Below are 27663 nucleotides of genomic sequence, written 5' to 3'. Positions count from 1 at the left end.
ACACTCCATCTGAGTAAATACAGAACCAGGGAACCCTTGGTTGGAAAAATAACTGATTTATATAAAATAATTCTAAATAAGAATTTTGGTTACTATGAGAATGTATGGAATCTTTCTCTGGAAGACTTTCAGTGTAAGATGAACACAAAAATATTTGGGATGATTCAGGTTTTACTCTTTTGGAAAACAAATATAATCAGTAATAGTCATAGGTATTTATATGTAATCCTAACCTTCTTCCAGCCCATCTTAAATTATGTTGCATTGTTGTTTATTAAAACTGTACATTTCAATTTTAAAATATTTTTATATTAAATGATCCCTCTGATATTTTATTTCTTAGGGGGGAAAAACCTTGCTTTTTGACATATGAAATCTAATTTAGGATTGAATGTGCCAAGAAAAGTGCCAAATTATTATTATCATTGCCGGTCTGTCATTAATTTCTTAAACAAAAGCATAAACACAAGATGGATAATGGCTAATTATGCATCATTAAAGCCAAGAAATATCCAGGGGTTCGGATAGTTTACAAAAGAAAGAATAACATCTCTGTAATTATACTGTCATTCTGAGATGTAATAACAGAGTATACAACACAAAATCTGTAAGGCACACTTCCACTCTGTCTAAAATGTGTCTTTATGTAAGCTCAGAATTCATTTTTTGGCTATTCTATCTTCAAAATATAGATGAGTAGGAGAAAACAGGAACAAAGAAAACAACTGTAGGACTGGAACATAAGAATTATGAAGGAAAAAATAAAGGTTAAGGCTAAATATTCTCAATTTCTTTTATATTTAAGAGGAAAAAGATGGATAGATGTAAATTATCATTGATATACACGAAAGATCAACAGTGTTTGTAGAGAGGATGGTGACCAACTAAGTGCATCCCCTTTGATTATTAAACAAAATAATGCTATAACGTGGCAGCAAAGGTGTTTATGTAAGATATTAAAAACATACCTTTTTGCATCTCTCCATGTTTCAACTTACATTGACAACTGTCAGCTGGTACAGAGGTGTGTCTACAGCCTAGGAACTGAAGGGATGGTGGTACATCATGACAGATGGGGCTGTGTGCTGCTGGTACCAAACATACTGCTATTGAGGATGCAAAAATTTGGGTCAATCCTTTAATATGCTTTTATTCTAATCCAACTGACAGTTTCCTTCTGAAGATGTACTTCGTCAGAAATGTCATTATCAAAGATAGAAGGAAAATAGGATGCCTAGGGATACGCCCCAGGGTACCATAAAAGGATACTAAAATACCACTTTTTTTTTTCCTTAGGTGTGTGAGAGAATACAAAATGTATAAGGAGGTCCTTAAATTAAAGAAACTGATCTGTGCTCAAAAAGGGAGAGGAGAGTTCCAGATAGAATGCCTTTCTAGGGAGAACGACCTGCCAGGGGACTAGATGAAAGTGGGTTTTATCTCCTTGAAGAAGCTGGGGAAACCAAATAGCTCCTAGAAATAGGTCTTTAGCATTTGCATATAGGTCAACCCTCCCCCTACTCTGTCAGCTTCTAGAGATCACAGGTACATCCCTAGAGGAGAAAAATACCTAGACTGTCACTTCATACCCTTCCTACTCTTACCCTCAAAGACACTATCAGGTTTACTCTGAAGGCTAGGCTTCAGAAAAGACCTATTTTGATTTCAAGATTTTCTTTTGGGTCCTTAATAAGTTTCACATCAACTTAGTGCTGCCTAAAATTTCATTAACAGTCAATACAGTCTTTCTATATAAAATTAGAAAGAGAAAGTTGTAAAGGTAAATGTAAGGCTGCGGTACGCTTCTTTAAAATTCATCAATTCCAAAATACTGTGTAGTCAAGTAACATGGGTAACTTCTAATATCAGGCTCTTTTGAGAGTAGAGAGAGGATCAGACTGCAAGAGAAAAGCTGGAAGTGAAAGATAAAGTCCTTACTGAGCCCCCCAAAAGGAGTTTAGAATTGCAAAAGATTCTGAGGAAAAAAAGGATGCTTTGGACAGAGCTATTCTTAGCTTCCTGCAGCTGTGCCTACACATACCCGACAGCAAATTTTCTGCAGATCTGTATTAAACGCTCCAACCTTGTTCAGCATGTGTATCTGTCATAGTCCAATTAGAAAAGTAGGGTGTTGATGAGGGGATTCCTTACAGAGGTGTGGATAAAAAGGAAACCAACAAGGGATGCTGCCTGACCAGGAACTAGAAAAGTAGTAAGCAAGGGGAAAGAACAGTGTAACCAGACTCCACAAAAGCTATAGCCATGGATAGGGGCCTGCCCTATCTACCAGAGAGACACAGGTATCCTTAGCAGCAAGAGGGAAGTGGGGGAGGGTGGATAAATACCTCATTATCCATTCTTGCTTCCTATTAGCTGAACCCACAAGAAGCCAGAGAGAACAGGAACCTGGATGAGGCAGATCCTGAGGGTTATACTCACCACCCCTGCCCACCCCCGCAACCAGGTAGACAGAGTCACTAGAGGTGAGGAGTAAATGATGAATCTTTTTGTTTTAATAAATTTATTTGTATTTATTTATTTTTTTTGCGGTACGCGGGCCTCTCACCGTTGTGGCCTCTCCCGTTGCGGAGCACAGGCTCCGGACGCGCAGGCTCAGCGGCCATGGCTCACGGGCCCAGCCTCTCCGCGGCATGTGGGAGCTTCCCAGACCGGGGCACGAAGCCGTGCCCCCTGCATCGGCAGGCGGACTTTCAACCACTGCACCACCAGGGAAGCCCAATAAATTTATTTTTATGTATTTATTTTTGGCTGCGTTGGGTCTTCGTTGTCGCGTGCAGGCTTCCTCTAGTTGGCGGCGAGCAGGGTCTACTCTTCATTGTGGTGCGCGGGCTTCTCATTGCCGTGGCTCCTCTTTGTTGTGTAGCACGGGCTCTAGGTGCACAGGTTTCAGTAGTTGTGGCACGCGGGCTTCAGTAGTTGTGGCTCACGGGCTCTAGAGCTCAGGCTCAGCAGTTGTGGTACACGGGCTTAGTTGCTCCACGGCATGTGGGATCTTCCCGGACCAGGGCTTGAACCCGTGTCCCCTGCATTGGCAGGCGGATTCTTAACCACTGCGCCACCAGGGAAGCCCCAATGATGAATCTTTTATAAATTTCTTTCCCCCTTAACATGGCCCAACTTCATTTTAACAAACCCTCAGTACCAAAAGGTATAATATGGCAGTATCAGTGAATAAGTAACTCAGTTGTTCAGATTCAAATTATGTGGATTTGGATTATATCTCTCAGGTTACCAGTCCAAGGGATACTGTCTTACTCAGCAGAGGAAATAAAAGGTAAAACTCAAACTTGCTAATAGCTTTGAAAAAAAGAAAACTCTTTCACAAAAGAACTTAGAAATTCTAATAATTATAGCTGACTACTGTATAGTAGCCCATAGTTTGCAAGACAATTCAAATATTTTTTTCATACCATCTACTATACCGTCTATTTTAATAAGCTACATCAAGATGATTCCTATTAGATTCTGATTTTTAAAATTATTACAATGAATCAAAAAAAATCATAGAGAAATTGGGTTTTCCAATTAGCTATAGACCTTAATTAAATACTGTTTTTGAACATTATTTACAGGTGCTTTCAGATGATATGTAGGTACTGATGTCTAAGATATGAGCTTCATGTTCTTTACAGATATTCTGAGGAGTACGTACATAAACATACTTGAGCAAAGGCAAATAATAAAAAGGTTTAGATATTCAAGTACTAAGTGATATAGTAAAAATATGTGGGCTGTACTGCAGTGTAGGAAGTAAATGTTAGAAATTCCATTTATAATTTTTTTCTTAAGAGGGAAAAATGAAATGAAATGTTACTAATATTTAATATGTAAGTTAACATTGACCCCTTCACTTGGTCTATATGTCAAATGCCACATGTTACCAAGACTACGTTACCTATCTAGCAGATAACTGCATGGTCCCTAATAAAGGGAGTGAGAGCAGTTTCTACCTGTTCAGTGCTCTTGGCTTATAAAATGTGTAAGCTTACATGTGCCCAGGTCAGTGGATATGAGGTTTCTATTTAAACACTCTGATGCAAAATGGGTAAGTGAATTTAAAATGTCTCTATTCAGAAACAAAAAATGGAAGATAATACTGGAATCAAAGTACATGAAAAAAAAACAATAAAAACAGAATGCCTCTAGCCTTTAATCTAAAATCTCTTCAGATAAAGACAATAAAAGCCTATACACATCTGACAAAGAAATCAGAAATCATCAAGATGGTTATTTACAATATAGATTTATATCCAAATTCATTAATAATGAAACTCATATTTTCCTTTGAGATGTCAATAAAGCCATTGTGATTTTCAAGGAAAAAGTCATTCTTTATTTCACACTTAATTCACTTTTTAATTTCTCTCTTTAGATTTATAATTATATAACAGTTCAATCTACAGAACTTTTGAAAATATAGTAAAATTAATATGCATTAGGTAGTATGTTCACTGCTGTTTTAGTAATAGGGTATGCTATCAAAATAGTTTGAGGTCACTGGTATAGACTATGAAGGTGGGAAGGCTTGATGGAGGGGGTGGGACTTGAGATGAAAACATAGGGTTTGGTTATAGAGAGGAGAGGGAAAAGCTTCTCTGAGCATCTGGTTTTCTTAATCTGTCCTTCTCAAAAGCATTTCTGTAGTTCTGGGATAAGGAGCACGACAGCTTGTTCCTTGCTAAACGGGCCTGAAACAGCTTTCTGACCCTATTGTTCCTTCCTTCATTTAAGAAAATGTATTCTCTGCATCTACTATGATCCAGCCAATGTGCCAGGTGATATACTGGTAAATAAGACTCAAGGAATTTATAGCCTAAGAGTTAGATCTTCAGTTGCCTCTTCAGGCCAAGGTGCTGAACTTGGGTAGTTCCATTTCTAACCCCTAGAAATTCAGGCATTAAATCAAAGTGGACTGAATGCAAGTAGGTTCAAGACATATCAGAGTTAGTTGTGGGACTCTAATAATGACATTATGAAGGCAGGCTTTAGGTACGGTGTCTTCATATCTCTCTAGTCCAAAAACCACAGGCATAAGCACCAGTGGTAGGCAGTGGCTACCACATTTTCCGGAAAGACCAGAGTAATGGGCTGAATGATGATCCCTCAGAAGATAAGTCCACACCATAATCACCAGAACCTGTGAATGTTACCGTATTTGGAAAATGAATCTTTGAAGATGTAATTAAGTTAAAGATTGAGATGAAGAGATCATCCTATATTATCAGGATGGACCCTAAATACAATGGCAAGTGTCCTTATAAGAGACACACAGGGGAGATTTTAGAGACAGAAGAGAAGGCCATGTGATAACGGAGGCAGAGTGATGTACCCACAAGCTACAGCTGAAGGAGGCAAGGAACGGAATCTCCCCTAGAACCTCTACATCTTAATTTCAGAATTCTGGCCTCCAGAACTGTGAGTGAATAAATTCCTATCATTTTAAGGCACCAAATTAGTGGTAATTTGTTACAGCAGCCACAAGAAATTAATACAACCAGTGAAGACTCTGGAGTCCACGTATGTGGTCCAGGGATGTTGTTCTAGTCATCCTTGGCATTATTAAGAATTCTAGTTTGGCAGGCATGCAAGAGAATGGCTTGCATCTCTCTGAGCTACGGCATGGAATATCTGAGTGATCAGGACATAACTGGCACTCTGTTTCTCATTTGGAAGCACTGATAGTACAGGTCTCTCAAATTTAGAGGGTCAGAAACAACCTGACATTGGCTTAAATAATCATCTGCTACATGACCCTTGGGAGTTAGCAAAATCATGACAGAGAGTATCAAAACATACATGGCTGCCCTTTCCAACACCAAGTGTGTCCCTTGAGACTTTCTAGACTAAACGATATTGCTTCTTTCACTGGCCACTTGGATTTTTAGCAAAACTTTCTCCATATGAATGAGGAAGTTTTACTAAAGTGCAAGGGAGATTTCTGTAGCTTGGCATTATGTATCATGTTATATTTTAGCCCCAGCCAAGTGGAAAAGGTCTTCAAGGAGCCACAACAGGTAGTTTAAGGAGACATGGCTACCAAAACCTTAGTGGTTTCAAGGTATATTGGTGGGGTAGGATTTGGCAGTTCCATGAAGGTGATCTCCTGCATATGATCAAACTTGAAGGCTTGTGAGCCACTAAAAAGCCACATTTTTACCAAATAGAAAGTTCATGATCAATTGAGTGGAATATCACTTAGAGCTGAACACAGAGGATGTCTTAGTCTAGACACTAGGAAGGCCACAGTCTCAGGTCCATGTAGAGCTCAGGTCTGGGAAAAGAAGCCAGGCAGCTACTTTGGTGTCTCACTGCATTCCTCCAGTTATTTAGCTAGATATTAGCTCCAGAAAGGGTAAGCAAGATGTAGGCAGTGGCAAACTGCAGCTTTGCCAGAAGAAAAGAATCGTTGGCCTTAAAGGACCTAAACTACCTATAGTACCTAGATAGGTAAGATCCAGGAAAATATCTGCTATCCAACTGACACTGTCAAAGTTTTGAAGTCTTGGAAAATGAATACAGCTTTCCGTCCTTGAACTTGGCATGGACTAACTAAATTTCCATAGGAGGCCAAAGATTTTAAATTCTGCAGAATTTACTTAAATGGAATAGTAGGATGGTGTGAGGGAACACGCTCTTTGACTCTCTCTGCTGTTAGTTTCACAAAGAAGGAAACAATTACCAGGATCTGAAAAAAAAAGGTGTGTTTATTCACACTTGGGTGGAGAGAGGACAGCTAGAACCTCCTCTCCCTCCCACTCATTTTAATAACATAATTTTAGATGCTTTTGTTGTTACTATAAAATTGTTTTCCTTGGCTCATTCATGTCCAGGTAATTCTAGGTTGACTATCAACACAAAAAAAATTTCCACCATTGTAAATTTAAAGTGTGTTTCATTTTTATTCATTAAATATCCAACATTTTCAAAATAATTTAATGTAGCAGCTTTTTTTTTGTTTTAAACTGAAATTGGTGATGGTGGCAGGGAGGGTAGATATATCCAAGCTATCCTTGGGATTTTTCTTTTTCAATTAAAAGGATAAAATATACACTGCAACATTAAAGCTAAGTAAGTCAAAGGAGGAAAATAATCCAAGGCAGACCCTTGGAGGCAACTACAATCAAACTGTTGACTAAAGGTTGACATGAATCTAAAGAAAACCAGGTATGGTCTGCCAGGACCACACTCAGCAGTCTACTAAAGTTTCCTTTACTTCTGTTTGTTAGTCAATGAATAGAACTGCGAGAAAGTATATGAAAAGTGACACTTTTCTAAAATAATTTCACTTTTTCTAAAAACACGTCAAGCTTATAACCATAGTTTGGCATTAAACCGAGCAATTGTAAACAATTACCAACCCCCCAAATCCAAACATTTTCTAGCATTTGGTTGTTTGGCATCTCGCAGATGCATCTTGTGATGGAAAACTAATTTTTTTATGGCACTTTATAACAGGCAGGAAGCAGAGTTACTTAGGTTATGACCATCAAAAAAAAAATGTGGCTTTTTTGTTCATTTAGTTTATGGTATGTTTCATGGTCTGTAGACAAAAAGAAAAGAACTGCTTTTTTTTCTGGTTGAGTTTAAACCCACATATTATTAAAACATGCTGCTTAATACCTCAATGCAAAATTGCTATGAGTAATTTTCTTGGAAGATGTGGGTGTCTGAATGGTTTGCCAATGCTTCTGATTATTATTCCCAAGTTCAGCCCTGTTGGTAGAACATGATTTTCTCCATCATATATTATAAGCCATCATAGTTAAGATGTCACATAAAAATGACATCTTACTCTCTCAGTGCAGACTATTTATGTGCCCAGCAGAATCTTATGTTCTGAGTGATTTTGCTTTTCCATAAGAAACAAGAGTACCAACTCTTCTCTTGCTCTGTCCATATTTTTGGCTACAAGTTTTAAATGTGTTGCAATTTCTCTGCAGAAAAGCCAATGCCACATAGCTTTAGGGTTTTAAGAAGACACAAACACTGAAACCACACTCTTGTCGATCTATTCTGAACAATGATTATGATGTAGGTTTTACTTTCATACATATTCACTATCTCCCTTGCCAAATCAGAAATTTACATTGTTCATCCCACAGTCAGTTTGGTTGGTTTTTTTTTTAAGTGTAAACATAAACCCCTCTCTAGAGAGCAAAAAGACAATAATGATATTAGTGTCCTTATTGCCCATTAGATATGCTAGAATAGGACAGTGCTTTATTAGTGATTTTTAAAATTTCTTAAAGAGGGAGCCATTTTTAAGTGGAGCTAACTAGATACTATGTGACTAGGTTTCACAATCTGGATATTCTCATAGATCATAAATCCAAATCTGAATGATCCAGAGATATTATGCTTTAATTCCAAAGGCTTTAAAACCATATAATTCTTGGAAATTCACTAATTATAGAATCAGACAAAAGGTGGTATACAAACTAAAATGATGAACCACGTCTTCTTCAGAGTAAGGCTGATGATCCACCGTCTTCACAGCTCCTTGATTTATGCTTTTCAAAATGTAACAACCAAATATTTTTGAAAGTGTGGCATTTTTAAAAATTTTTTGAATTTTAAAATGCACTATTTAAAACTTGCTCCCGATTTAAAAATTTTAATGCAGAATCCAAGTGTTTTTCACATTTCTTCCAAGGATATTTGAATAGCAAACTAAGTCTCAATGATGGCTCTGCTTGAAAAATATTCATTATAATTAAATTCCAGGTTAAATAAATAACTTACATACCCCTGTAGAAGTTACTGTGATGGGATCTAAATTATACTGTAATTTTCATTTTCCCTCTAACAAACTATTTTAAAGTAATTTTATTAATCTGCAACCACAAACTTACTAAAGATCTCGATTCAAATTATCAACCCAGTTCAAGTTCAAATTTTAGACAGATAGCTCTGCCTCCTCATACGTAACACTGACTGGCTGGATTTAATTGGAATGTACGTTTATACTTGACCTGAGAGTGCCACATAGATGTAATTCAAGTCTTTTAATTATAAGATACTAATTAGTATTCCAAATATGTTCACTATATATTATTTAGGCATAAATTATTAATTTTCTTATTCACTGAGACTGAACATTATAATTAATCCTAGATCAAAGACAAATATTGAATGCAAAAGTCATACAAATTTCATATTTTATTCCCCAAGAAAGACTTAAAGTTGGAGGCCCTAGTTTCCTTCACTGATTTGAAACAAATACCCTAAACTTCCGATCAGTTTGCCGGTTTTCATGGTTAATCTTCTTGGTAAATCATTTACTGCCATTAAATTAAGTTAACCTAAGCTAAAACAATATAGATTTCAAGCATACTAGCATCCTTGTTGACCTTATGAAATGCTAATCTCATTGCCATTTAAGTTCTCCAACACAGCGAACTCTCACAAGAACCCACTGAGAAAGCAATTATCTAAGGTAAAGAAGCCTTTAGTTTACCCAGGATTGGGTGTAAAAATGAAGTAACTGCTCTTTGAGAATGGATGGAGAAGAGACTGGGAGCATAAGTCAAGAACCATGAGGAAATTACTTGGTATACTTAAGTATCTGACCAATGTTAACTCCCAGGATGGAAACTCAAGGTAGTAGACAAGCACCTATTTAATCAATCAGTAGCAAAAGGTGAACAGACCATAAACCAGTATTGTTCAGTTCAACAAATAATTACTGAGTGTGTAGTGTGTGCCAGGCCCTCTGCTAGGTACTGGCTTTACGATAATGAATATGATAGTTCCTTCCCTCAAGAAGCATAAATATCCAGTAGGAGAGAAATACAAAAGCTGCCCTGGTTTTGAAAGATGAAAAGCAATTAGTCATAGGGAAAAAAATCTATAATGGGAAGGATAGAGCAAGTAATGCATGGGGAGAACTATAGCAGTTTGGTAGTTGTGAAGGAGGCCAAAAAGATAGGCAAGGAGTGGCTGAAAATAAGATGGAAGAGATAGCATGCTTATAGATTTCCATGGCTTTACTGGTCATGTTAAAAAGACACTGAAGGGGGCTTCCCCGGTGGCGCAGTGGTTGAGAGTCCGCCTGCCGATGCAGGGGACACGGGTTTGTGCCCCGGTCTGGGAAGATCCCACATGCCGCGGAGCGGCTGGGGCCGTGAGCCATGGCCGCTGAGCCTGCGCGTCTGGAGTCTGTGCTCCGCAACGGGAGAGGCCACAACAGTGAGAGGCCCGCGTACCGCAAAAAGAAAAAGACACTGAAGGGAGGATTTTAAACAGAAGAGTGATCTGGTTAGACATACAGTTTAGAAAGATCACTTTGGTTCATCTAAAGACTGAATATAATCTGAAAAGACTGGAGGCAGGAAAATCAATAAGCTAACTGGAGAATCAATTCAGTAAGAGTAGAGTGGAAAAGAAGAAAAATTTGAAAGAAATTTATATTTTGGAAATACATTAGGAGTCTAGGATAACTTTTGGTTTCTGACTTGGAATAGGTCCATTACCTAAAATAGGGACTGTAAAAGGAATGTAGGATGGATGTTGAAATAAGTTTCCTGACGAACATGATGAGTTTCAGGTGCCTACAGAACACTGAGTAGAGCCACTTGGCAGGCAGTGGAGTATACGAGTCTGACTCTCAGAAAGAAGTCCAAACTGGAGATACCAATTAGAGAGTTGTCAGAATACAGGTAATTGTAAAGCTTTGAAAACAGAAGAAATCAACCAGTAAGAGTGATGGATCGAAACCAAACCAAACACTGTGTGTACGTGTGTGCGCGTATGTGTGTGTAGGTGATGATGGGGGGAGAGGGGAGATGCCAAAATTTAAGCTGGTAATTAAACATTTATTTGCTAGTCAAAACCCTTACTATTTCAAGCATTAACTGAGACCTGGTCTTTAGCTGTTTCAACACTAAAGAAATTATTCGTTAGCTCATATAAACTTTATGGTCATATGAAACTCAAAGTCATGGATGAATGTTTCATAAAAATGTGTATAAACTCCCCCAGACCCCAAAATCTTAAAGTTCTATTATTCCTTCACTTCCGTAGTTTGTGTAAAACCCAATTATAAATCAATATATTTATACTTTTCTTTCCTCATTGATATCTGATTTCTTCATTACAGAACCATGATGTCTGATTGACACCAAATACTAGGATTAGATCAGTTCAAATAAGCATATACCTATATGAGTTATGTGCAGCCCTTTGGACTTTTTCTGAAGTACTTAAATTTGTATAAAATACAAATAAAAACTAATTTATTTGTGAAAATCCTTGCATTTGAAAGCTTTCATAGATTTTTGTTCTATGGTGAACATAAAAAATTTTGACCAAGCTCTTGCATAATCTTCCTATTTTGTTCCCATGTGGCACTGCCTATATTGTATTCAAAGACCACTGTTTTGATTCATAAAACCACATGAATTGAAATGTAACTCATGCCAGCACTATAGTTCAATTTACAATCCTGCTATGGCACTAATGCAGTGACTTCCTCAGGTCTGTGCACGGTTATCTTGTCATTTGGATTCAGTCCCAGCAGAATACGAAGTACCGTTCCTCTATTAATTCAACTGCCCAGAGTATTAGACAATCTGTAGGTTGTGCCCACTTAGTTCCTTGTAAATCACTTCCCTCCTAGCCTTTCAATTCATTTGTGACTTGTGCATAGTAGAAAATCTCCCTGAATCCTTTTCTCACTGTGATTGCATTGGGCATTGTCTGAAAAGAATGGCTCTAATTATTCCCCTTTGATCATTTACATTTTAATTCTAGTTCCCAAACAGCTGGCCTCTGCTTTGAAAAATAGTACAACAAATCCTTTGGGCACACTGCCCTCCTCTTCCCTTCTTTTCCAAAGCGCCGTGCCTTCCAAAGGACTTACATTTGAAGTGGAAGACATTCTCAGAGAATTTAATGGATATATGAAGATCATCTAGAGCTAACAAGAAATTTAAAGGATTTATGAGAAATGTTTTCTCCATAAGTCTGATGGATTGTTTTAAGACTTACTACACAAGAAATAAAACATGGCATCATATATATTAGTGAATAAAACATTTTTGCCTGTCTATTGCAAAATAAATTTTTTCAAAAGCAATTCTTTTCTTTTTAAAATCCACACTTGCTACGAGAAGGGCAAATACCTGCCATGTGTGTAGAGTTGCATCCATCTTTTCCTAAAGCCTTGTCTTAGTCTCACCTTTCCAACAGCTCTGATTATTTGTATCACCCATTTTCGCACATAACCATATTATAACTTGGCTCTTATTTAAGTCTATCACATATATGTTTCCTCCCCTAAGTACTTTAATAGGTAAATTAGTGAGGTGATGTGGTAAGTGTTCACGTATACCCCGTTTAGTTATCCAAAGGATGTGAAAGCGCTGAATTCCTCAACTCCAGAACAAGGTCCTGGAGGGTACGGATGCAGTCTTGTGTTTTTCTTCCTTCTGCTAACATGGCTCATCACAGTCAGAGGCTCATAACAGATTCTTAATAAACATTTGCTGAATATGAAGTAGATGCTCACAATGGATACCTGTGTTCCTCTGAAAGACACATCATTCCAGCCTTCCTTTGTGACATTCAGTTTTCCTTAATAAAAAAACTTATCTGTCAGCATTCTAATCACTGAAACCTTTACTGGACAAATAGCTATTTAACATGACAAACTGATTTGTGCAAAAGTATGAAATTAATGCAATGTCCTTTCAATTAACCATAGAATGTGAAGCAGTCTTGGAGACAATTAGATTTATCCCCTCATTTTGTAGATTAGACAATTGAGGCCCAGAGAGTCAAATGACTTTCCCAAGGACTCAATAAGAGGGGAGAGTGCTAATGTTTAATGTGTCTTAAAGAAAGGTAAAGATTGCGTGTTTTAGACATATGGAATTTTTTTTTTTCCTTTTAAGAGAAAGAGACAGTGTTGATTTCTTCAAATCTTACCACACCAAAAGAGAGTGATTATTTCCTTTTTGGTATAGTACTAAACAGGTTGTGTTAAACTTTTTGGGGTTCTAAACTAATTTCTCTAAAACCATTCATTGATTCAAAAATATTTATTGATCACTCCCTTAATCCACATAATTTTCTGGACAGTAGGGATATCTTGCACTGTGCAAGCAAGCAAATAAAAATTATATAGTGACTAAGGTCTCATATTCTCTACCTTAAAAATGAGATTATTGACGTTTTCAAAGATACTTAAAAAGTGACCTACTCTATGAAAATGTACACAGCCTACATACAATGATCTAGATGGATAAATCTAAACACAATATAATAGTGTTTAATTCATCATGATAAAATCACTGTGTATACTATAATATACAATAAAATAAATAAGGGTCTGTAAGATATTATTTTCATTGACATCTTCTTCCAAATAAATTCAGTGCATTGCCCATGTCTATTCATGTTGTTTATCCCAGTATCAACTAGTGGGATGACTTAACATTGATTTAAAATTTCATGAACGCTTAGTTTTATGCCCCTTAGTTCAAGAATGGCTGATACGACCCATAGGTGTTAGACATCTCTTAGGTATGGTAAATCTGTCCACATTGCCTTTTTCATTGGAGTTACAATTGTGGCATGTAGAGCATTTTGTTCATTTTGTTACTTCCTGAGGAACAATACATCCTGGTCCTAAAAGATAGCCTTAATTTGACTTCCAGGTTCTTAGATCTAAAACAAACAAAACAGAACAAAACACAAAAAACTTGAGAGATGTTTGGCAACTATCCTCATTTTAAAGATAATGAAACAAGGGCCAATGAGGTTGTAGTTCGGTTTGGACTTACATTTTTTTTTGGTACTTCCTTTAGGAGTCCATGCAAAGGCAGTTGCCCTTTGTAAATCTCACACACACACACACCATCTTGTTCAAAGGATCATAAGTATTAATAAATGTGGACCTTAGCAATCACGAGTAGTTGTGGAACTAAGTAATTAAGTATGTGTAGGCTCATAAACGACAAATAAAACAGAGCATCAATGTGGACTCATAGAAATAACAAAGCAAAGCAAAGCTGGAGTTACACAAAGTATTGCCATATGCTTCCCCTCTCTGTTCTCTATTTTATCCTCTCTATCCTCAGAAATGGAGAAGAAACTTTTATAGACCTTCGGTGATGAGTCATCATAATGTTTGTGTACAATTTCAAATGTTTAACTTTCCAATTTTGGTTTGTTTTTTTTTTTTTTTTTTTTTTGCAGTACGCGGGCCTCTCACTGTGTAGCCTCTCCCATTGGGGAGCACAGGCTCCGGACGCGCAGGCTCAGCGGCCATGGCTCACAGGCCCAGCTGCTCCGCAGCATGTGGGATCTTCCCGGACCGGGGCACGAACCCGTGTCCCCTGCATTGGCAGGCGGACTCTCAACCACTGCGCCACCAGGGAAGCCCAAATTTCCAATTTTATTAACTTAAGTGATGATAGAATAAAAGTCAGTAAATTATATTTAAGTGTAAAATGAAATAAAATTTTATTAGTTGCATAGATTTTATTAGTTGCATAGAGTTGCATAGATTTTATTAGTTGCATAGAGTTGCATAGATTTTTCCAATATGGGGTCCATTTTAATTCTATTTTTAGGTTATATTATAACTAACTATATAACACAGTTATCCCAGATTTGAAGTACTGTTTGTATGTTAACTATATCTTGTGCTGTGGATACATGTACCCCTAGATTTTATGAAGATGGTATGTAATAGTAAATCTGACCACCAACGAGCTGTGTCATTTGAAGGTTAGTTTTCACTCCATCTGGAGGACTCCAACCTGAGTTCAGAAATGGCCTGAATAAGCGCCACTCTGTCTAAGTCAACAGCACTTTTCTGAGCAGGAACATTTTTCACACATGCCTTGGCCTAAACCAGGGCTCCTTGGCTCACTGGTGGAAGCAGATTCTCCACATACATAACCTTCTCTACAGATCTAAGAACCTCTGAGGGGCGTAATAATTTGGGGAAGGCAACTGCAGTTGTTCACTATCTTTTCCTCATTCTCTTTCCAGAAAAAGGATTCTGACTAAATTCAGTAGAATTATTCAAACAATAAACTATTGATATATTTTATCACAAGACATAAAGTCACAGTTATTTCATTTGTTACAAAAATCTCCAGTGGTTGCTCTCATGTTTTTGATATGTTTTGTGATGTGAAAAATAACCCCACATAATACAGAAGCCTTAAGCAATTTTCACCTTGAAATAGTTATTTTGAAATAATAAAATGGATGTTCTCAAGGTTAAATATGCATACTCCATTTACATCCTTCTTCACAGACTGTCTCCATTTACATCTGATATATACAATAAAATGTAATTGTTTTTAGCATGAGAAATTCAAATTGAATTTGCTTTAGGAAAATATGATGCCATTTTTTCATTATGACTAACTTAATACTATTTAACCTAACCCTCTTGCTAATGTTTGAGATGCTTTGTATATTTCACTAACAATGAAATTAGAACAGGATCACACCTATTATGATCCCTATAAATGTGCCTAGGCCATGATATTTTTTAAACCTGGCTCTAACTATATCCATGGCCCATCACTCACTGTTCTATGTTCCAGTCTAACTGAAATGCAACTTGTTATAATTTCTAATTCTCTGTGATGCTAAACCACAGAAAACTATTACAGTGAAACAATCTAAACACAAGTATACTGATAAAGCGGTACAAACGTCTAACTAATACCAGGGGCTTTCTAATTTATCCTTTTCTTATATGGTATTCTTCTCTCTCTTTTTCTTAACTTTTAAAGAAGAATATTGTCATTTCCCATGACACTTCCCTGATTATGTCTAAGAATCATTTTTAAGTCACATCTAATTGATAATATATTTTTCAGGTGAATGGTCACATGAAGAGCTTTCTTGACCACTATACCATTTCCAGAAGAGTCAAACAAATACATTTCACTATTAATTGAACAGGACAGTCAAAATTAGACCAGTTATTTAATTCCAATGTATTAAAAAGACATATTATTAAAAATAAAAGGCGGGCTTCCCTGGTGGCGCAGTGGTTGAGAGTCCGCCTGCTTATGCAGGGGACACGGGTTTGTGCCCCAGTCCGGGAAGATCCCACATGCCGCGGAGCGGCTGGGCCCGTGAGCCATGGCCGCTGAGCCTGCGTGTCCGGAGCCTGTGCTCCGCAACGGGAGAGGCCACAACAGTGAGAGGCCCGCGTACCGCAAAAAAAAAAAAAAAAAAAAAAAGATCATCATGAAATTGGATCAGCTCACTTACTGAATTTCAGGACATTTAGGCCATTGCCTGTAAGAAGCAAAATATGTGTAACTCCGTTATTGAATTCATTTATAAATTTCAGTGCCATATTGGTTGTTGCTTGGCACCTGGCCTTGTTTATAACTAAAGCTGCTGTGGGGAAATAGCCAAAGAACACATTCATATCGACACTGGAGTGATTTTTGTGACTACTTTCCTCAAACATGGATTTATAATTTTCTGTTTAGGTTTTTTTAAGAACTTAGTTTCAGGTACAAAAAAGCTGCAGGGGTTAAAATCACTTATATAAGTAATTCTCCAATATCTCAAGAAAATGACACAATTTGGGTTACCCATGTTTAGAGCATTTTATATCAACAAAACTCTAATCTTTATCACTGATTTCTAATTTTCTAAATGATTTCTCTCTTGTGATTTAATGCATTAGTGATGTTAACAAATATATCTACAGAGATTTAGAAGACATAATTAATCTTTGAAGGCTCTTAAGAGATTCTCAAAAAAAATTTTGCTTCTACTACCTTAAAAATTAGAATGCACTGCCAATTAAATAAAAGTCAACCCCCTTATCATGGTCAAGAGAACCTATGTGGCCTGATATCTGCCTTCTGCCCTGATTTCCTGTCCCATCACCCTCTACCACGTTCATCAGACTCCAGGGCCACTGGCTTTGTATTTGTTTCTCAAATATTCCAGGCTTCTTCCTGCTTTAAGGCTATTGTTTTTCCTGTTCCCTCTGCTTGAAAACTTTTCCCCCAGATATTCATATGCCTGGCTACTTCTCATTACTCATGTCTCCAAGAACAGCCTATGCCATCCCAGACAAGTTCTATTATGTGTTCTTGTTTTCTATTTCTTGCAGCATTTTTTTCGTGTCTGAAATTTGGTTTACATGTTAATTTCTGTCTCCCACCAGTAGAATATTATCTCCATGAGGGCAGGAATTTGTGTGGTTTGTCCCAATATCCTATATATTCAAAAAAGTTCCTGCTGTATATTAGGGATCTAATAACCATTTGGTAAATAAATGATTTATGGATCATGATATAAGAAGTACTTAGGGCACACCAGCGTGATATTTAAGTGGAAGAAAAACAAAAAGTATCTATTTGCCCTGTAGTATTTACGTTTAAAATGTTAAAATTTTGTGACCATGAATTTTTGTCTTTTATAAATTTTCTCCTATTTAAAAATTTAAAAAGCTGTAAGACAAAAACTATGCTTCTTTTTTTTTTTTAACTTTTTGTTTCATCCAAAAGAATACCTGTGCAACATTTTTTACATTTCAGAGAGTTTGGCAGTTTAAGAAAGATAATAGGGTATCATTTTTCAAGTATGGAGATTAATAATATCCCTGTTGCACACACTAACTTTTCATGAGCAAGTACACAAATATGTATTGTCTGTAAAATACCATGTATAGATTATTCATAATACAGAAGTTAAAATTTAAAACTGAATGATTCCCAAGAACATCATTTACTAAAAAATATTATTATTTTTAACATCTTTATTGGGGTATAACCGCTTTACAATGGTGTATTAGTTTCTGCTCTATCACAAAGTGAATCAGCTATACATATACATATATCCCCATATCCCCTCCCTCTTGCGTCTCCCTCCCACCCTCCCTATCCCACCCCTCTAGGTGGTCACAGAGCACCGAGCTGATCTCCCTGTGCTATGCGGCTGCTTCCCACTGGCTATTTTACATTTGGTAGTGTATATATGTCCATGCCACTCTCTCACTTCGTCCCAGCTTACCCTTCCCCCTCCCCGTGTCCTCAAGTCCATTCTCTATGTCTGCATCTTTATTCCTGTCCTGCCCCTAGGTTCTTCAGAACCATTTTTTTTTTTTAGATTCCATACATATGTGTTAGCACACGGTATTTGTTTTTCTCTTTCTGACTTACTTCACTCTGCATGACAGACTCTAGGTCCATCCACCTCACTACAAGTAACTCAATTTTTACTCTTCATGGATCACTTAGATTTTCAGACTATCAAATTCAATAAACCACATCTAAGAAGAAAAGCATAAAATATCTTATTTTAAAAGATTTGCCTTCATAGTATACATTCGTGATGTGCAATTAAGACGGATTTTTCCTATATTTATGGCTCAAAATAAAGATACTTCAGGAGAAGCCAATGTGTATAGCCCATCCTTTCTCAAATGTTCATGGAAAATATTTTAAGGAATTGTTCCATCTACTCAGTGATAAAACGGTAACTCCAATTCTGATTAATGATTAAATACATTCATTTAGAGAATTAGGACATACTATATGACATTCTTTAACAGAAGGATGACACTAGAATTCCTTCACTCCCTAGACAGTGGTATACAGTTTCAGTTTTCAGTGACTAGGAGTATACTTCTCTTTAAATATTTAAGCATGCTTTCTGCTTAATTTCTTTCCTCCAAGATGCTCTTCATGCCTTTCATATATTTGTCAGCTTAAGACTCGATAATGCCTAAGCAGTGTGGGTACGGTGAAGCTCTACTGAACACAGTAACCATGGAAACAACTAATTCTTATTTAATTTGCTGTCTCCTTGGATGAAGCAAAGAAACAAGAGGACTGGAACACTGGAGGCAGAGAAACAGGAAGACATACGAGAGTAGAAAAGTTAAGAGGGAAACACAGACACAGAGGCCACAGCCTTTCTAGCTCACTTCCTTTTAGCTAAAAATGTTAAAGTTGCAGAGACGCAAAAGGAAAGCTATTTTTGAGAAAATTTCATAGTGTTATAGGTCATAAAAAAGTTTCAACCTGGCTATTTTTGTTGGATTCCCCTTGAACACAGAGCCAAGTTTAAATACAAACTCAATCAATCTGGAGGCATCAGTATGGATAGTTCAAGTTCAGAGGAAAGCTCCTTGGCTTTTTAAGTACCTTAAGTCTGGGCACACAACCCCAGAGAGTTTAAACTTCTGTCCTAAGAGATCCAAACCACAAGAATGAACCTGGAGCAGCAGCCTTGTCAGTGTTTCCTGGACCAGGTTTAGTCTCACCACGTTCAGCAGTGGAGCTGGCATGGAGCTGGTTGGAATGGCCTGAGTCCCTCCCTCTTTTATATTCATGTGAAAGTCACAGTTGAGTCACAAAGTGGGGCAGGTATGCTGCCAGATCACCCCACCCTTAGGTCAGAGAACAAAAATATAACCAGAATTGGAAGCAGAGAGTCCGAGTGAGATGGTTCTTTACTGGCCTCCCCTTACCAGGCTGAGTTTGACCTGAGTAACTAAATCTTAGGCCTGGTTCCACTACTCAGAACCTCAGGAAAGTCACTTAACCACTCCCTGTCCCAGTTTACTTATGTACATCGGAGGTTCACACCATTTGCTCCTAACGGCCCCTCTTCCTCTCCAAACATCTAAGTCATATATAATTAGCAAGTCTTAAGAACTGATGTCCCTTCTGTCATAGGGCAGAGGCACAGAAGAATAGACTTTGTTTCCAGATGTATAAGCACACAGTCCTTCTAGGCCACCAACTATTAGGGTTACAAAAAACTACTGTTACACAGACTATAAATATATTAGGAAGGAAAAGGAAAAGATTTCATTAATAAGTTTACTCATTTCAATATCAGTTTTTTTATGGAAAACTTTGGATTCTTATCACAAAACTTGATGGTAGTCTTTGGGAAGAGGCTGACATAGGGCAGTGAGACTGTCCAAGATTGTACCAAGTTGTCATAATTTACAATTTTGATATGGACCACCCTCACTTAATGTGGTATTTTTCAAAATAAAACAAAAAACCCCCAAATCATGGAACTAGTGATTGGTCTGAAAGTGATAAGAACTTAAAAAATACCCCACAAAACCTCAATTTCACCAAAGACCACTTAATGGTCTATAATAATTTTCATCTTGTAATCTATGAATGAGGCAAGCTTTAGTTTGAGGCACAATGGCCAAACCCATTAAAATAAACCCTAGATCATACTCACTTGGTTGTTTTATAAGAGATTTAGCTTCCAATAGGATGCTCAGTGGTTTCTTAATGCTTTCTTAGCAGCAAAATTTCTAAAGTTCCATCAATCCTGGCTTCTGCTGTTTAAATGAAGATAAACTGCATTTTCCATGCAATAGCAGTGCCACCTGCACTTCTTAAAAGATAAATTTAAGGGACCAGTATTTCAATTCAGGACATTTGATCAACATGGAGATGCTTTGATTTTGAGTACTAGATTTAGCTGTATCATTTGATTTTAATAATGGGCAGTGAGATCTGGACTATATCTCTCGAAACAGAAAAATATAGTAATTGTTTGAAATTCATCTGATTTAATTTCGTTAATGAATAATTATGTCATTGTTTTACCTATAAAATTGTATTTAATACCAAATATTCTCATATAGAGCATCAAAGTATAATTTTAAATTTTCTATAAATCAACTGATTATATAACAATTTATCTCAACTATAGAAAATGGCATAAACATAAGGCTAACTCTGTGATTATTACACACATACACACACACCCCCACACACATACACACAAATACCACCATGCTAGCCCTTTGTGAAACACAAGGTAGACAAATTTGGTGGACTAATAAGTTGTTATAGGTGTTATGACTCCATATTCTTGTCCACTGAGCAAAGAAATTGTATGCTACAGATTGCAGATTTTTGTTTGAACAATATAAGTATGTGTAGTAAATTACAGAATCAGATCTTTTCCTAGCTATATTAGATGACATTAACATAAAAAGAATGCATAGCTGAATCCTAAAAACTTTTTTTTGCTTATTTGTTTTCAAAGTGGGCCAAAGGAATGTGGTCTCATAAACACCAGAAAAATATGCAACATATTATTTAAAATATTGTTCTGCTCAAAAATGTATACTCTAAAGGAAAGATTAAATTACAAGTTTGAGAGGCACAATACCCAAATAAAATAATACAGTTTCAAAGCTGAGCATTATTTAATCGTGCTGCTTTCTAGCCAATAAAATTAGAAAACATTTTCTCATACCAATTTATTATATAATTTCACTGCTGTCCATTAACAACATAATACAGTATGTTGCAACTGTTACAATACAACATGGCCAACTACAAATCCATTAGTACCTAAAGTAATGTTATATAAAGGGTTCATATGGGCATGATTATTCTATCTCAAACTAAAAGAGCTTGTTTGTATATTTACTTATAAGTTAGCTTTAAATATAAAAGAGCTAGATATTTAAGCAATGAAATATACTCGTGGATATTCAAGTACTGTGTTTTATGATCATTTTGAGATGGATTCAAGATGGCTAATGCTGATGCTGTACAGAGCAATGTAACTAGGAATATTTCATTTAAAATTAAATTAATGTAGTTCAACTTAGGTGAACATCAGTGTAGTTAGCTAGCATAAAACGAAGACAGTGGACTGCCTGACACATAATGACTTTACCAATCAATTCAATTTTAAAAAACAGTCAAACCATTTTATTCGATGTCAGGTGAATAAAATAACAAAATACAGTTGGCTAATCAAATTTTCCATTTTGAAAGCAATAAGTTATAGTACAGGTGTACCATATTTTTCTTTTTTTAACTAATTTGAAGAAGGCTGGAAAGGACACAGTTGGGATAAGCAATTGTCTATAAGATAAGGGAGTCTGAGTCAACTTGGGTACAAATAATGGGAAGAAACAAGGTAGTAACTTTTCTTCCTGGTTCAGAAAGGCCTTCTAGAGGAAGGAAGCACGATCAAAGACTGGTATACAAGGAAAAGATTGTTCAATGCTAGAGAATATAAAAGTCAAGATCAAAGAAGGGGCCAAGATAGGGATGGAGCCCTGAGAAGGAGGAGAAATTGGCATAAAACTGCATGTTAAATGAGAAATATAGATATAATGGAAAATAAACTGCAAGAAAAACAGCAGGCTATGTTTGCATTTTCTAATGATCAGTGATTTTTTTTTTTGCCAATACAAATTGAAAGGAAGGAGCAAAGGAAGAAAAGGAGAAAGGAAGGAAGGGAAAGATAGTGAGGGAGAAGAAAGGAAGAAAAGAAGAAAGCAAGAGGAAAGTCAAGTTGTGTGATCTTAAATTATTTTCTCTAAAAGGCCTATTAACATAACAAAAAGCAAAACATAAGAGTTGTCCCCTCTGGTGTATATTAATAAAAAACAAATTGTTTAAAACTTTCTTTAAAATCCACAATATAAATTTAACAACTGACTGAAAAAGGAAATCCTGAGCTCTGTCTTAACTTCCACAGAATTTCACTAAAATGTCTATGTAAAACGTATCACAGTTAAAAAGTATCACCACTCAAAGAGTTTACCTCTCTTGAACAGGAAAGACTAAGTTCAAAGATTACATTCACAGTGTTTCTCATAAAAAGTCAACTAACTGTGTTCATATTGTTTTAAAATTTTTAATTCACTATAGAATTTCTTCCAATAAGCATCCTGTATAAATTTTACAAGAAAACACCTATGGCCTTAGTTCAAAGTAATGGCAGGGGAGGGATTCAAACAAAATATTATGTTGAGGTAGAAAAACAAAACAGATTTTTTCCCTCTTCACCCACTTAGACAAAGGCTCATCTCCAGCCTAAACGTAGCTGAGAATTTGCTTTCGTTCCTCATCATCATCGTTCCTCATCTCCCTCTACCCCCACCTACTCACCCAAACTTTCTCACAGACCCTCTCCCATGATTTTGGCCCTTCATGTGCCACTGCTTACTTTGTAGTTCTTTAACTGCTTTGGTGCCTGGAATCAATTACTGGGACTAATAATTTCTTGAGACACCAAAAGTTGCTTAGAATAATCTGAATGAGATTTTCATGTGCTGTCCAGCATTTAATGATCTGACCTTCTACAGCTGATTCAGCTGATTGGCTGAAGTATTTGAGATACTTAGTACTTCCATTGTGTGTCAGAGATGTTATATTTACAACTCCCTAGTTTATATATACAAATATTTATATAATTATATAGAGAGAATACATATATGGAAAAAGAAGGATATACAGGGTGTACATTAGGACATTTACATAACTGATACATAAAACCTTGTCTTTGAGGTGTTGGGACATTACCCTGCCCAAGTGCAGTCCCTCGCACTTATGTATCATATCTGAAACACAGTAGCTGCTCATTTAAATGTTACTTCTTAGTTATTCCCCATTACAAAAGAAACAAATCCCTCTAACTTTATTTTTAAGATTTATTGTTTTACATCTTTATTGGAGTATAATTGCTTTACATTGTTGTATAAGTTTCTTAAAGCCAGAAGCCCTGTAGTATTTTTTGTGTCTCTATACATAGTCCCCAGTACAATATTCTGCATCCAGTAGAAACTTAAGAGATACATAATAAATTAAATAAATAAATACTCTCCTAAATGAAAAGTAAAGGCTAAATTTGTATTGAGAGTAACAGTATTGAAGACAAAATGCCTAGAGAAGTCTAACATTCAAATATGAGATTTAAAAGAATGGAATGAAAAGAGAGGGAAGAAAATCAGTAAAATGATCAAAATACTGCTCACACATAAGAAGGTCTAGATTGAGCAGATCAAGGCAATGGCATTAAGAAAGGCATAGGGAGAACTAAAGTAGAAAAAGAACAGACATATCTGAGAGAATCAGATATGACTCAAAGAGCGTAACAGCATCTTTACCTGATGTTTCAGAGACATAAGAGTTTATGACTGTTCCAGAATGTTATCTTTGGATAACTTCTACTAATGCATTACTAATAATTTACCTAAATGACTATTTTTAGCATTAAGGGATATGGTATTGACTTGGGGGTGGTGTTATCATCCACTGTAACTGTTATTTCGGAGTCTTTATCTTAATCTGTCAAGAGGAAATTAAGCATTGAAAGGAATTCATTAACCAAAGTGATCAACTTGAATACTAAAATCCCCAAGTTGGTTTCATATGGTCAGTCTTATGGGGACATCAATGAATATTTTAAGTATCCACATATTGTCATGTATACATCTAAGCAAACGTTGTAACTATTTCATTTTAAAGTCCAACAGTGCAACTCCATTTTTCAAAAGCATAACAATCCAGTCTATTATCTAGTTGCTAGTAAAATTTGACAAAAAAATGGGTGTCATAAGAAAACATGCAAAAATACACCAACAAGCATTTTTCTTCCTTCTCCCTTCTGATGTTTAGAAAATTTGCAAATCGATTTAAGCCCAAAGTGGTAAAGGAATGAAATTATTCCTTCGGGTATGCTGTGCCAAGTTTCATTTCTGGTTGCATACTTATGACCAAGTTCAAGATCCTTGAAAAGAAATCCATAAAAGAGAAAATATCCCTTTAACCTCAGCAGAGCAACACAGCAGAGGCTGCTATGGGAGGAGAAAGGCATCTGCCTTGAGATGGGTGTGCTCCTGGTGTTTGGTTTCCACTGAGAGGATGCCTGCTCTCTCAATGAATCTGAAGTAGCTACTAGGATGAGGTAATGGCTGTGCTGGTTTCACTGGGTCATGCTCTCTCCGCACATTTTTTCTCCTTCTCCTCCCTGAGGAGGTGCTGTAAACAAGTCATCCTCGGAGAGTTGCTACAGAGAATTAACAAATCCTAAATTTGAAATTCCTGAGAAACTGGCTCTACTTTTGATAGTCTAGACAATAACTAGAAGCTGAAAGCAGCATTGACAGTCACAAAGAAACAGGTTACTTGATGGGGGCAAGGGAAATGAAAAGAGGAGGGAAACAAAGAAAATGAAAATTCATGTATTTAAAATATTATTTTTTTTAAAAAAGGAAGCTCAATTTTTAAATTGCTTAGATCTCCAGATGTATGTTAAGCAAATTTCTGCTTATGGGTAAAATAAAAACAACAAAAAGAATTTTGGAAATTAAATAACATTATAGCATATTGTGAAATACTAAAATTAAATAAACCACGGACAGATAAACAGCATGTACCACTGATCCTAAAGGCACAATAGCTCTGATCACATGCAAATCGTGATTCCAGATGTAAACCTACGATAACCAGATGAAATTACCAGGAAAGCAATGTAAAATCACACACACAAGCATGCACAGGCGTATGGTGGTACACACCACATACATACACATGCAAATATAACATTTTTTACTGAAAGACAAAAATGCCTTTCACCTTTCCTTAAGAAGGAAATGCTTTTGTGCATGAAGAGGGGGTGACTGAAATGCCCATGATTTTTTACAGATTCATAAAGATTTCTACCAAAATATGTAGACACCAATTGCCCAGTTAAATGGGTGTTTTGAGTCACATTCAAGTGAAAGGCTATAATCTTCCTCCTGGGCATTCTCAAGAGCTTTTATTTATTTAATCTATTTTCATTGCCAAAAAAATTATAATTGCCCACAGTGAAATGACAGGGTCACAGAGCTATGCTTTATACTAGGCTGGTACCTGCAGCTCAAGCATGGGACATTTTGCATAATGTGGCTCACGTAAAAGGCTTTGTTCTCCATCGCCTCACTGAGGCTGCAAACCTCAATTTCAGTTAGCAGTCATTTCCTCTCCCAGACCGATCATTTTAAAATAAATTATATTTTTAACATTTAAGTTAGTACCTTATGGATATTCATTAATCCTTTTGCCTCACATCCAAAATTATATACCACCCAACAACATATATTTGTTTTGCACTACAAATTTCATTCACCCCATAATCCCAAACCTTCAAGGATAAATATTTAAAGATTCATCTTTAATTATCCACTCCCTTTTTCAACATTAGGTATATAGTGTATTATATATGCAAATGTGTTTATGTGTGTGTGTGTGTATGTGGTGTGTACCACCATACCCCTGTGCATGCTTGTGTGTGTGTGAGAGCATTTAAACAAAAACCCTTCACATCGAGTCAGTTTTAAAGGGTCTACGTGCTGGAAGCATTATGCTAAGGGCTTACAGCTGATGGCACACAGCAGTTGTTACAAACGGGCTTGTTGCTAATAAAGCTTTTTTTACTTTCTGACAAAACCCTGAAACCCTGATGCTAGGCAATATAACATCCATTTCCAGTTTTCAAGGATTTTTTTTCTGACCCCATCCGTTTTACTCCCCCCTCCCCCCTACACACACCCAAACACACACATCCCCACTCCTGGCTCCTCTCACACACTCCTTCTTTAAATTTCCATCCTTAAACAAAAGAAGAGGCTGGGGAAGGAAGGCATCTAGCACTGCAGCCCCCAAAGCACCTTTTAAGAAGAAAAAGAAAACAGATGCACTGTATATGCTGCTTCCCACCCCCATCGTTTAAAAAGAGACTACGTGGACGCTCAAGCTCACCCAGACTCATTTTTTCGTGTCCCGCCCTCCAACAAGACCAGACATTAATTTTTCATTTTCCTAAAATTATAAATATTCATCAATCTTGCTCTTCCAAGCTGTTTCTGAGAGAATTACAGGGAAAATGATGTCAAATTGACAAGGCTTCTCTAACTTACTCATTCGTCAGTGTGCAGTTCTCTGCAGTTAGATGGACAAAAAAACCAAACAAACAAAAAACAAAAAAACCCCAGAAAACCTCTATCTCGAAATTGTTTTACAAGGATATCTCTCAAGACAGATATCCTAACCCGACGTAAATTCCCGGGCGTTTCAAAGTGGTACTTACCGAGGTCACACACCCTTCTACAAATCTAGAACCCAGGTAGCAGCCCTGGTCCCCTGCTGCGTAGTAGTGACACCTAGAGAGGCCGGGCCTGAAGCTTCCGCCAGCTGGAAGACTGGACAGCTCGGCCAACCTGTGCCTGCTTCCAAGGCACAGAGGACGAGACAACCCCTCCCCATTCCCATTCCTTTCCTGGGCTCCTTCTCCCTCTACGCGGTGGGCGAGGCAGGAGAAAGAAAAGCACCCTATACAGAGGTGGGGACGGCTCTCTTACCTGGGCGCAGAAACTGGATGCACCCGCGGTCGTCGCTGCCACCGTTCAGGGACCTGAGGACCTAACGTCCTCCGGAGAAGGAGCAGAGGGGGGGACGGGGCAGGGGAAGAAGGATAAAGAAAAGAAAGAAGCGGAGGGGAAGAAAAGAAAGAGAGGAGGAGGAGGAGGATGCTGTCGCCGCGGCGCCCGAGAGCCCGCGCAGCCGGAGCGCCCGGCCCAGTCTGAGCGTCGCCCTGGCCGCCGGCTCCGCGCGCGGCCACCCCGCCCTCTTCAGGCCCCGCCTCCCGCCCCCCACAAGCCCCGCCCGATCGGCGGCCGGGTCGGCGGCGGGGGCGGGGCTGGGGCGGGCACAGCCGCAGCGTCCCGGAGGGGAGCGCGACCGCCCCGCCTTTCGCCGCTGCCAGCCAGCCGCCAGGCGGGACCCGCGAGAGTGGCAGCCTCAGCGCGCCGGCCAAACCCGGGCCACTTTGGGCCTGGGACCATGGGGCCCTCTTTAGAGAATCCCTCCACCC

The 27663-nt window shown here is 37.5% G+C and overlaps 1 protein-coding gene across 1 annotated transcript in view; it reads right to left on the bottom strand.

The window, feature by feature from the left end:
• Nucleotides 1–27282, bottom strand: part of MAP2 (microtubule associated protein 2) — a gene marked incomplete at its 3' end in the record, with an annotated part of 271023 nt that extends 243741 nt beyond the window's left edge. The window contains exon 1 of the mRNA XM_082841679.1: nucleotides 27152–27282. The remainder of the gene's footprint in view (nucleotides 1–27151) is intronic.
• Between the last annotated feature and the right edge of the window lie 381 nt (nucleotides 27283–27663).

The sequence above is a fragment of the Leucopleurus acutus genome (assembly GCF_964270905.1).
Source record: "Leucopleurus acutus genome assembly, chromosome: 6".
Classification (NCBI taxonomy): Eukaryota; Metazoa; Chordata; class Mammalia; order Artiodactyla; family Delphinidae; genus Leucopleurus; species Leucopleurus acutus.
The sequence above is the reverse complement of the archived record's forward strand: the minus strand, read 5'-3'. Positions and strand labels throughout refer to the sequence as shown.